The 11,476-nt window shown below is 33.7% G+C and overlaps 1 pseudogene; it reads right to left on the minus strand.

Moving 5' to 3' along the window:
• Positions 1-26: 26 nt before the first annotated feature.
• Positions 27-6,759, minus strand: LOC129884380 (ABSCISIC ACID-INSENSITIVE 5-like protein 2; annotated as a pseudogene).
• Positions 6,760-11,476: the final 4,717 nt, after the last annotated feature.

Genomic DNA, 11,476 nt, shown 5'->3' on the forward strand with positions numbered 1-11,476 from the left:
TTGTTTACCAAGTAAAAAGGACACAGTAAGGTAAGAGTCCATTTCATCTTCAGTTTTTCATGTGCATCTATAAACATATACAGATAAAACAAAGAGCAAACATGCTATGATCTATCTCCCCAACTCCCTAATAAGATGTTTCATGGAGGATACACAATCCTATGTCTATCAAGACTACAGTAACTTCTGCAAAAGAACTAAAGAAAGCACTCGATCAGAATGAAGTCGTTCGTCTTAGCTGATATCTTGGTTCAGACGACAACTCGGATAACATCTTCTCCAGCTCCTGTGCAAGGTAAAGAGTTTAGTAGCATAATGGTCAAAAAGACGAAACAAGCTGGCATGCTGAACTCAAGAACAGAAATAAGAAAAGATGTTTGTTTGTCAAATGTAGATGCAGTGCATTTTGCCAAGTATGGACCTTGCCAAGTATGGACCTGTATCTACACCATTAGGCCAAATAACAAAAAAAGGGCAGCCCGGTGCACTAAAGCTCCCGCTATGCGCAGGGTCCGGGGAAGGGCCCGACCGCAAGGGTCTATTGTACGCAGCCTTACCTTGCATTTCTGCCAGAGGCTGTTTCCAAGGCTTGAACCCGTGACCTCCTGATCACATGGCAGCAACTTTACCAGTTATAACAAGACATATAGAAAACTTTGTATTCGAAACCCACTAGCCTGACTAATCCGCATTGTGCCAGGTAGGTCTACCAGGGGAGTAAACCATTCCCCATCCAAAAGGGATCCCAACCATTCCACTAGCACTAAAAAGACAGCTAAAATGGCCAAGGGATCTACCATAGCCGCGCACACACTCCAACAGATGATATGAAAAGAGTACAATTTGGTCCTAATAGATCTTCCACAAATCCCATATATCAGTTATTGAGAAGACATGGAACCCATATATCTCGAGCTGATGGTCTACTGGAAATAGCCGTTTCTAAGGTACGGTAAGGTCTGCGTCACTATACCCTCCCTAAACCACACTTGTGAGATCACACTGGGTATGTTGTTGTTGAGAAAACATGATGGAAATTCCTATGTCATGTCGAAACGAACCAGTACCACTGATCACTTGTTTGAAGGTTTGTAAACACATCTTATATCTAATATAATTACTTCGTAGGGAATATGAAACGTGTGTAACGTCAAAGGTCTGATTTTTAGAATGGTAATCCTATGGCATGAACGCCACATTCAATCTCGATTTTGCAGATAAGAGGGTTCAATATCCCTACAGATTTAAGCTCCTTGTAATCAATCACTAGCACTATTGGCTCAGGCTTTCTTTCCTAGAGAGTAGAGACTAAGAAAAATAAAATACATCAAAAAAAGAGGCTAAAGTATACAAGCTTTAATATAGTAAGTCCTTAGGTTGGCCAGAACCAAGGTGAAGCGATCAACAAACACCATAACACCAAAAGGCCTACTTTTGGATCGTAAAGCAAATAACAACTTTTGCCATAAGAAAATCTCAAATGTTTTGATCCCAAATGATCAGGCTGTAAGGAGTTAGCAGGAAGAAGGTTTCATCTTGTCAGTCCATAAACAAAAACTATCAGAAGAAGGTTTCTTCCAGTAACCAAACTATCACGAGACCAAATTTTAGCATAAGGGAAATTCTCTTTAAAACTGACAAGTGCATGACGATGCAGTCAGACGCACGGAAAAAGGTCGTGGAACATGAACCAAAAGTGAAGCAAAATACTGATAAGAAAAAAAAAACAAATGTTAGCTCATAAAATTACCGAGAACTAGCTATATTAAATTTTTAATTGACATCTTCCCAACTCTTTCCTGCACCTCCTCTTTCTTCTCCTTTTCTACAACTTAAGGAAGCAAATATCACTTTGCCAACCAGGGGAGGAAGGAAAAAAGGGAAGTACCAAAGTAAACTCAACTCTAATACAATAAGAAACAAACAAGAAATCACTGAAGGGTAACTCATTCAATCACTGTGTACTACAAGCATCTAGGACCATCAGTCCACCAAGCATCCCAAAAACACCAGATCAATCATCAAAGGCAGCATTCAGTTCTAACCATTGCATCAATTGATCAGAAAGGTAAAATTTGCATTAGTATGATAAAGCAAAACATCATTTTCTGGGTAAAAGCACAGTATTCTTCTTTTTGACTGGTAAAATCAATGTATTCTAAATCTCCACTCCACTAAACTATTCAAAGACACTGGTGATACCAAACAATCCATCACAACCACATAACACACATGACACAAGTAAGTGCACATTAGATGGGTACTAATTTATATTGGAGAAATTCAAAAGCATTATCTATACTCAGTAAAATGCAATTGATAATCATATGTATGTACTGGCCTAGCTAGTGTATCCTTACAATTTTTTTAAAAAAATATCCTCTATAGCTCATGCATTTTCAATCCTCTATCTTTAGAGCATTGCAACAAATGGTCTATGAACTAAGCACAAATGTAGAGAATATGTAACTCTGCATTTACCAAGTTAAGCTAAAAATATTCACACATAGTCACTACGATTGACTCTTGGGGAGGGGGAGGGGGAGGGGGAGGGGGAGGGGGGGGGTTTAGAACCAAGTTTGAAGTTACTTGACCCCAAGTCACATTTTCTTTTTTAGCACACTTCAAAAAAACTGACACCTTTCAATATATGTAAACTCATTAATCTTAGCACTCTCATTTTATCTTTATGAAATACTTTTGGAGGAACTGACATGGCATAACATGTAGGAGACCAATAAATACTAAAGTAAAGAAGACTCTTTATTACTTTGAGAAGAGATTCATTGATGTGTTTTTTACCTTTCTTTGATATGAAGCAACACTACCTGAATATAAAAACTTTTGACCTCTGTTTTCAAGACTTACGGAGGCTGGATAGATAGGATATCCCTCGGAAGGAGAATGAAGATTATTATCATCCTCTTTTTAGTTCACTAACATGTCCTTACTATATTTGACAGCTTATTAAAAATAAGGGCCTTCTCGACATTTCATACAAATTACCCAAAAAAGAATTCATTGGATTATCAAAGAGAACCACATTTGCCTGATTGATGACCCGAAATTTGTACAGAGAATGGCGTTTTGGGTGAAGCAAAGGTGAGGGAAATAAATTTGGGGGAGTATTGAAATGACGAAAAGGCCCTTACTTTTAAAGAGATTGAAAGAATAGTAACGTCATTTAGTGAACTAAAAAGTTGGGAGGATGCTACCCTACTACCTTTGTGTAGTAGGTTAGCAAGACCCAAATAATATGTATATACACACACACATCTAAACAATTGACAATGACAAATATCATCAGCATTGATATCAGTCTAGGTCAAGATGAATGGAAGATGCTTCTGGAACTAGTTTTTGATATTTGGGTATGTTATATATATTTAACTTATTTCTATCTTGAGCTCCTTGTCTAGTCAAATACATCCATATAACATAAAACACCATGAATAAACCTTATTGTTTAAGTATTTTTGTTTTGTTGTCCCGCTTATTATTTTTTCTACGGAAAAGGACCTAAAATACCCTTGAACTATTGAAATTGGTACAAAAATATCCTTCGTTGACATATTGGTTCCATAATACCCTCGACGTCAATCTTTGTGGCCCTATAATGCCCTTATTGTAGACGGCTCCATTAGCTAATATAATTAGATTTCTCATTTAATATGTGGCATCCTATGATTCGTTGAAAATTTAATTAACCCAAATAAATTAAATTTCAACCCAAACCCGGATCCACCGATTAATCCCTACCCGCCCCAACTAAACACCCCATTTCCCTTCTGTTTTTGTTTGGAGAAAAAATGGTGATTTAATGTTAGAGACCCTAATGCTCACTTTCTACCTCACAGAGAAATTTTTGAATAGGGGTCTCTGAGAAGTCCCTCAAGTGCGCATAGTCGCGAATTGATTCTGAGTTAAGGTACCTTGCATGAATTGATTTTGGTAAATTGAATATTAAGAAAGAGGTTTTTGAGAAATTTGGAAAAATTTAATCATCTTTGATCTGCAAGGGGGAAGCAATTTTCTCTTTTGCAAACTGATTCTCAAATATCTAACAATCCAGAATGATCAAGGAGCAAGTCTCTTTTAATAACCTTCTCCCAAAAAATATTGGGAATTGAAAAAAGCTTTAATGCAGTTATGTCCATGAAGAATAAGAAGAATTCTCCATTGAAGAATGGAACTGAGAAAATGTTTCTAGTTTATGAGTTTGTCTTTTTAGATATTTGGGTTTTTAGTTGGGGCGGGTAGGCATTGGTAAGTGGATCCAGGTTTGGGTTGGGATTTAATTTATTGGGATTAATCAAATTTTCAATGAATCATAGGATGCCACGTATTAAACAAGAACTCTACTTAAATTTGCTAATGGGGCCGTCTACAATAAGGGCATTATAGGGCCATAAAAATTGACGTAGAGGGTATTATCGAGCCAATAGATCAACGGAGGGTATTTTAGGCCCTTTTCCATTTTTTTCTATTTTTATATTATTTTTCTATTTTTATATTACTCCTCTAAGTATTTTCTGCGTTCTTCTTGAGCCACAGTAATATATACACATCATACATGCGTTAAAGAAGACAAATAGCAGACAATGGTGCTAGGTTCCCCAACATCCCCCTCACCCGGACATTCCACATGCAGTATCTTTAGTAGGTACTTTATACGTATACCATTTGCTTCAGACTTAACTGGAAAGGCAACATATTCCTTTTTCGAATATTTGCAGTAAGTTAAAGGAACAATTTGGTAACAACATAAAGATAGCAAACAACAAATGCGCCAAAGTTGAAGACAAGGGACCTTTTTTTTTATAAGGGGCCATTATAGCAATTTACATTGGCAAGCAACATATAGTATAGAGTAAATATTCTATGCATCATGAACGAAAAATATATCTACCAGGTTCTTCAGGAATGTCAGGTTTAAGGAGGAATTTTTGCACACACGGATCACTGCCCATTACACAGTTCTCATCATTTATCCATTTTACGCCCACGTCAAACAGAAATTCTGTGAATGAAAACCAAGTTTTCTATCTGACCAAAAAAACAATATCTGCTTAAGACACTTCAAAATTAGGATATTCGTCCCCCCTTCCCCTCAAGGAAAATTTAAAAACAACGGACCAAGGGTATCTACTCAGGGACACTCATAAGCTCCAGTATGAACACACTATACGAACAACTAGTTTGAGCCAGGAGCTAATTAGATTATTCAACAAAACATTTACAAGAAAAGGAGTAACTTAAAAATGGGCTGGGGCTGCAGACAAAAGCTCCCATACCTGACCAGTCTACTTTTAATTTAAAGTAGACTGGTCATGGATGGGAGTTTATGACCAGTCTACTTTTACTCCTTTCTTTGAGTTACTTAGGATAAAATACAGGATGTGTTCGATATGTTTTAGGGCTCAACCTTTCTTCCACATTTTGAGTATTTTTTGCAGAAATACCTGTATAAAGCTAATAGACACGTCAGGCAAAATCATATGCTACATTAAATTCTAATATCAAGGCGGCTACTCTTTAAAGATTAATTATCTCACTTCTAAGAAGATTCATCTTTCTATAATCAATCACAGTCCGCTTTTAAAATAAATTATCCATTATTTGATACTCTTATTTGGTGACTCGAGACAAATGGCACATGGAATAGTTGCATATGTTGGAAGAAATGGCACACGGAATAGAAGTAGCTGTCGATCAACTTGCTTAGCTCATGAATGAAATCACGAGCAAACACTAGAAATGTTTCTTATTTGAAAGATATATCCAACATTTGAAGCCCCAGTATACATAATGAGAGAATCCATACCTTCTCTTTCTTAAGCTTCATGTTTTCCTCTTCCAGATGTGACACCTTGTTCACCAACTCATTGTGGTAAGCCTACACCATAGAAATGAATAGATTAAAATGAGAAAAATAAATGCAAACTGGGGTTGCAAGCAAAATATTAGCAGCCAGCAGTACACCTGTTTTCTGGCTCGAGAGCGTGCAGCTGACTCTCTATTCTTGATCTTTCTCCTTAATCTCCTATCAATAGTCTTATCAATGTCCGTAGCACCCCTCTTCCAGCCAGAGACTGGTGTATCAGACAGCGAAGGAGATGGTGATAAGCCTATCGGAGGCACAAAATTTTGCATTGCCGTAGGATTATCCAATGACATTGTATGTCCTAAAGAAGCATCAGCAACGAAAAGCCCAGCTTTCACCAAGTAGTCCTCCAAAGTTGTCTCGCCAAGACTTGGCTCTCTCTCCTGATTGTTCATCTCCTCGAGATTTATCACCTTCTGTCCTAGTTGTATGTCTCTCCCCACACTTAATCAACTGTATTAGTACTAATCACCCTTGCCAGAGTTGAGCTAGACTGATGCTGAAAAGAAGTAGCAGTGGAAGTATCATCAATATCCCCTCCAGAAGACTGAATAAAATCTGCATTCCACACACTTGTGAGTACTCATCAAGAATCATACTGCCCGGAGGCTTACCTAAATCACCCAACCGGTTCTCAATAAAAACCTCCAACCTTAAACCCCTAATAAAAACCTACTCTGTTGAAAAATAACATTCATGGTCAATTATAAAAGAAATAAATCCTCGATCATCCCCATTAAGACCAAAATGAACAACTAATCAATAAACTACACATCAATCCTTTACCCGTTGCCCGCTAATGCTCAATTGGAAACTCTGTAAATAATGGTCTGCCCCTTTACCCTTCTCTACTTAAATACCAGATTTTTATCCATTGCGGGTACAAACTCGTGACATGCACCTAACCCCACATGTTAGGTGTTGGGCTCATACAACTAAACAAAAGCCTGATTCCGAACTAGTTGAATTCTACTTAACAAATCCTACATATTCATTCTGCTATACTCGAACCTCATTTCCCCATTAAAACCCAAAAAGGATAGTTTTTTATCCGTCCCCAATCCTCTTCTCTTTTTTCAACCTCTGCCTAGGAGCTCCCACCCTTTTTGCTCATTGTTGACTCGAACCCACCACAATCTTAGCGCTAAAATGTTTAACGTCCAACCAACCCCTCTTGTCCCCATCCCAAATCTTCACTATCAAAATGCCTTACTTTTTCTCGAAGATCCCCTACTCTAAGCCCCCTCTTAAATTAGTTTGAACCAGTTATAGGAATAATTACAAGAACGCGAAATTCATAAAAAATCCCTACTCAAAACCCCCTCTTAAACTAGTTTGAACCAGTTATAGGAATAATAACAAGAACACCAAATTCTTAAAAAGCCCGTATCAAGCCCCATTTCACCGTTAAAACCAAAAAAGGATAGTTTTTTACCCGTCCCCAATTTTCTCCTTTTTTTAGTCCCTCCATAGGATCTCCCGCCCTTTTTGCTCCCTTGGTGACTCGAACCAAATAACTTAGAGCGGGAGGTGTAAGGTTCTTCCTATCCGAGCAACCCTTCTTGTCCCCGTCACCAATCTACACTATCAAAAAGCCTCACTTTTTTCAGAAGATCCCCTACTCTAAACTCCCTCTAAAACTACTTTGAATCAGTTATTGAAATAATTACAAGAAAGGAAGAGGAACACAATAAAATTCAAAAGAAGAACAATTATATACAACTCTCCCTCTCTCTCTAGCTCTCTCTCTCTCTCTCTCTCTCTCTCTCTCTCTCTCTCTATATATATATATATATATATATATATATATATATATATATATATATACTTCTATCTCAATCTCAAACTAGTTAAATTATCAAGAACATTAATTCTGTTCCATTAAGAACCAGTTCCTTCCAATATTCAAGAACCAATTTTTTTCCCACAATTTTACAATAACCCCAGATAAAATTTTGATGTAATAGAAAGAAATAACACAGACCCATTAAAGAACAATACAAAACACAACAGAAAACCCAAAAAGCTCAAAAGAAAACATAGATATAGTACTAAATAACAGAATAACAAACACCCAAAAAAAGGGAGAAAAAATATTATTGAAAAAAAAGAGGAAAGAGGGTATTACCTGGCAGAAGAAGAGGAACAATCAATTTAGTGAAAAAAACACAAACAGAAGGAACTTCTTGTCGTTCATATGGGAATCCACGTATCAGTATCAATATTTGGTTCAAATCTTGAAATTGTTTTTTTTTTCTTCTTTTTTTTTCTCCTATAAATTGGAGAGAAGTGTGTTGATGTGGCCGGCCCATTAATCTTTTTTGGTTTCGGGTCAGGCTTATAGTCAATATATGCCATTTGTTTACGTTGAGATTTAAGTAATTATTCGGTCTGAATAGATTTTAATTATTAAAATTGTGAATAAGAATTTCGTCATCATCATTATCGCCGCCAATCACTTATGTCTTCACAATATCATTACCATTGTCATCCACTAGGATCAATCGATATCATACCTATCACATTCATCTATAATTATATTAATTGTCATCATCACTGTCGATGCCACCTTCACCAGCAATATGGTCAATTTCTATTGGCAACCACTTTTATTGTCGCTAACATATTGTCGATCATTACTATCAACACCGTCAACTACTAACATCAATCAACTTTAACGTCACAACTATCACTAATAACTTACACTAACCATCATCACCACCATCTCTAGCCAACACAAGTGTTTCATTTTTTATCAAAAAAATATTTAATTTGATTAATTTATACTTTCTAGTATTTAATTACGCTTTTTATTTTAATCGTACATTTAGTATATATTTACAAATAATTAATTATGTATATTCATACATTGAAAAAACAATCATAACAATTCAGTGTTTTCAGTATTCAGACTAAAAGATAGTATCTTAATTATTTAAATGTTTTAATCTTAAATAAAAATAAATAAAGCTATAATTATTTTTTTATGAACGCTTTTAAAATCCCCATGTAGTTTGTCAATGCCAAGAGTGCAAAGGATAAAAGGGAGAAAATTGCTATGGCTGGGAGCCTATTTTCCATATGGCAAGAGAGAAATCTTTGAGTCTTTCAATAAACACAAATTGATTGTATATTAGATCATGTGTAGAGTCTAGTTAAAGCCTAATCTAACTGCTAAAAATGATCAAAACAAAATTATTGAACTTATTAGAGGAACAAAATGAAATACAACGACTAAAGTTCAATAGACATAGCCAAGCGTAATTTATTTATTTTTGTTGGTTACTCATTTATATTTATTTATCTAATGATCAAAATGCAAATTGTGTAGTCAATGTATTAAGGAAATATGAACGGAATTCTGGACAAGTGATTAATATAAATAAATACACAATCTATTTTAGTAAAAATGTGAGGGAGAAGGATAAAGTTGGGATATTCTCGTAAAAAAAAATGCTAAAGATTATAAAAGAGAGAATCAATATGAAAATAAAGGATGGAAGGGTAAATTTTGAAATACTGTGAAAAAATAAATCATGCTTAAGACTGTACTATCAGCGATTCATATGTATGCTTTGTCTTGTTTTCAACTCCCTCATAGTTCCATTCATAATAATTTAGCAAAAAATCTAAACAATATGGATAATACTTATGAGATTTGTGGTATTGGACCTGATAATATACAACATATGTTATTCAAATGTCTCCAGTCTTAATTTGTGTGTAACTAATATCCTTAAATTTGCATGATATTGAAAATACTATTGAATTTTCTATTTGGAGATATGATTTGTTCTTAAATGCTAAATCTTTTCCTAAATTTATAGACTTGTTGAACTTGAGAGATAGTATCTGTTTGGATAAACTTATAAAAAAATAATTTATAAGTCAAAAACTAAAAGTCATAAATAGGATATACTTATTTTGACTTTTGACTTATTTTTAAAAAAATTGGCCTTACGCTGAGTGCTTAAAAACATTTTTTAAACTTTTTCAAACACCTTCAAATTTTATTTTTTTTAAAACAAAAAAAAATTAAAAGGCAAAAGCACCTAAAAATAAGCTAATTCAAATGCCCGCTATATTATGCGGCAAATTAAAAAAGGTAGGAATATTTAATCGTCTAATCATTGAAAAATTCGAACCAAGAGAAATTATTCTAAATCTTTTTTTTTTTGAGTACAAAGAATATAAAGATTTACTAACAAAAAATCTTTCTTCTTGTTCTGTTATAAATCATCATGTGGTTAAACTAATTAATTTGCAAGATGGCATGTTATTGTTTACAAATGAAGATTTGCAGAATGTTGATAGCCTTGAAAAATTCTTAATTAATATGTTAGCAAAGTCATGATTGTTGCTTTTGAATATGCTACCAACAAGGAATGGAAGAGGGTAAAGATTTCATTTGATGCTAAAATTGTTGTTGATATGATTCAGAAACGAGTGGTTACTTCATAAGAGATAGAAGTAATGTATGAAGATATTTAAAAGCTTTAAAGCACATTAAGTCATGTCGAATTTATATATATTTCTAAATGTTTGAACACAATAGCTGATAGTTTAGATTTTTTATTTTTTTTTGTTAAAGAAAATTTCTTGAAAGATTTTTTTCTCAAATTGAATAATACAAAATATTAAAAATATGTTTGAACTATATAGTTCGTTAATTCAATAATACAAGGTTTTAAATTTCAAAAAAAAAAAACACATTTGTTATCGGTAAACTAGTGTGAAATGAGGAATATTGTACTTGGTAACAAAATGGTTTCATTGATTATTAAAAAAAAATTATCTTTTTATTTTCTTTATCTAAATTATATCTTGATTTTCAAGATACATATAATTTATCTTCTTTAGAAAATTACAAGAAAAAAAACGAATCTTCACCAATAAGTTAAAATTTAATCAGTCAATTAATAATTTTTTGATTGTGTGCAGATTGCGTAATAGGTTAATAAGTATGAATTGATGTCTTGATTTTCAAGGAATTCAGCCATTTTCTTATAGAATCTTGCTTTTGATTTCACCGACACTTATTACATTAAAACCTCTATAAATGCATATGTTTGGGATTGAGAAAAAATATTTATTTATCGAAATTATTAATTTATTGATAAATGCATAAAATATTTATTTATCGATAAATAAATATTTATTATTTTAGAGAGTATTTTATAGTATGTGCAATAAGAAAAAAAATATTTGAATTAAGAATTTCAAAAGTTTAAAGCTATATGTTTAAAAATCATAATCCAAGTAAAATGTCTTCTAATCATTTGAAAGACGTACAAAAATCATTTTTAACCAATAAAATAAGAAATGCAATATATGAGTATAAGAAAGAGAATCCAACTATTAGCCAAAAAGATTTGCAAGCATTAGGGAAATAAAAGTTTGATTTGAGTATTAGTCAATAAACAATATCGCACACTCTCAAAAGGTAGACAGAGTATTTATCAAATAAGATGAAAAATAATTAAGAATGAGATTAATTTTGGTTTTGGTGGAAAGAAAAAAAATCAACTATAGAATCATATTTTAAAAAGAAATAATTATTGGTCTAGTATTATTGATTGATTAAATATATAT

Source organism: Solanum dulcamara, chromosome 4 (assembly GCF_947179165.1).
Source record: "Solanum dulcamara chromosome 4, daSolDulc1.2, whole genome shotgun sequence".
Classification (NCBI taxonomy): Eukaryota; Viridiplantae; Streptophyta; class Magnoliopsida; order Solanales; family Solanaceae; genus Solanum; species Solanum dulcamara.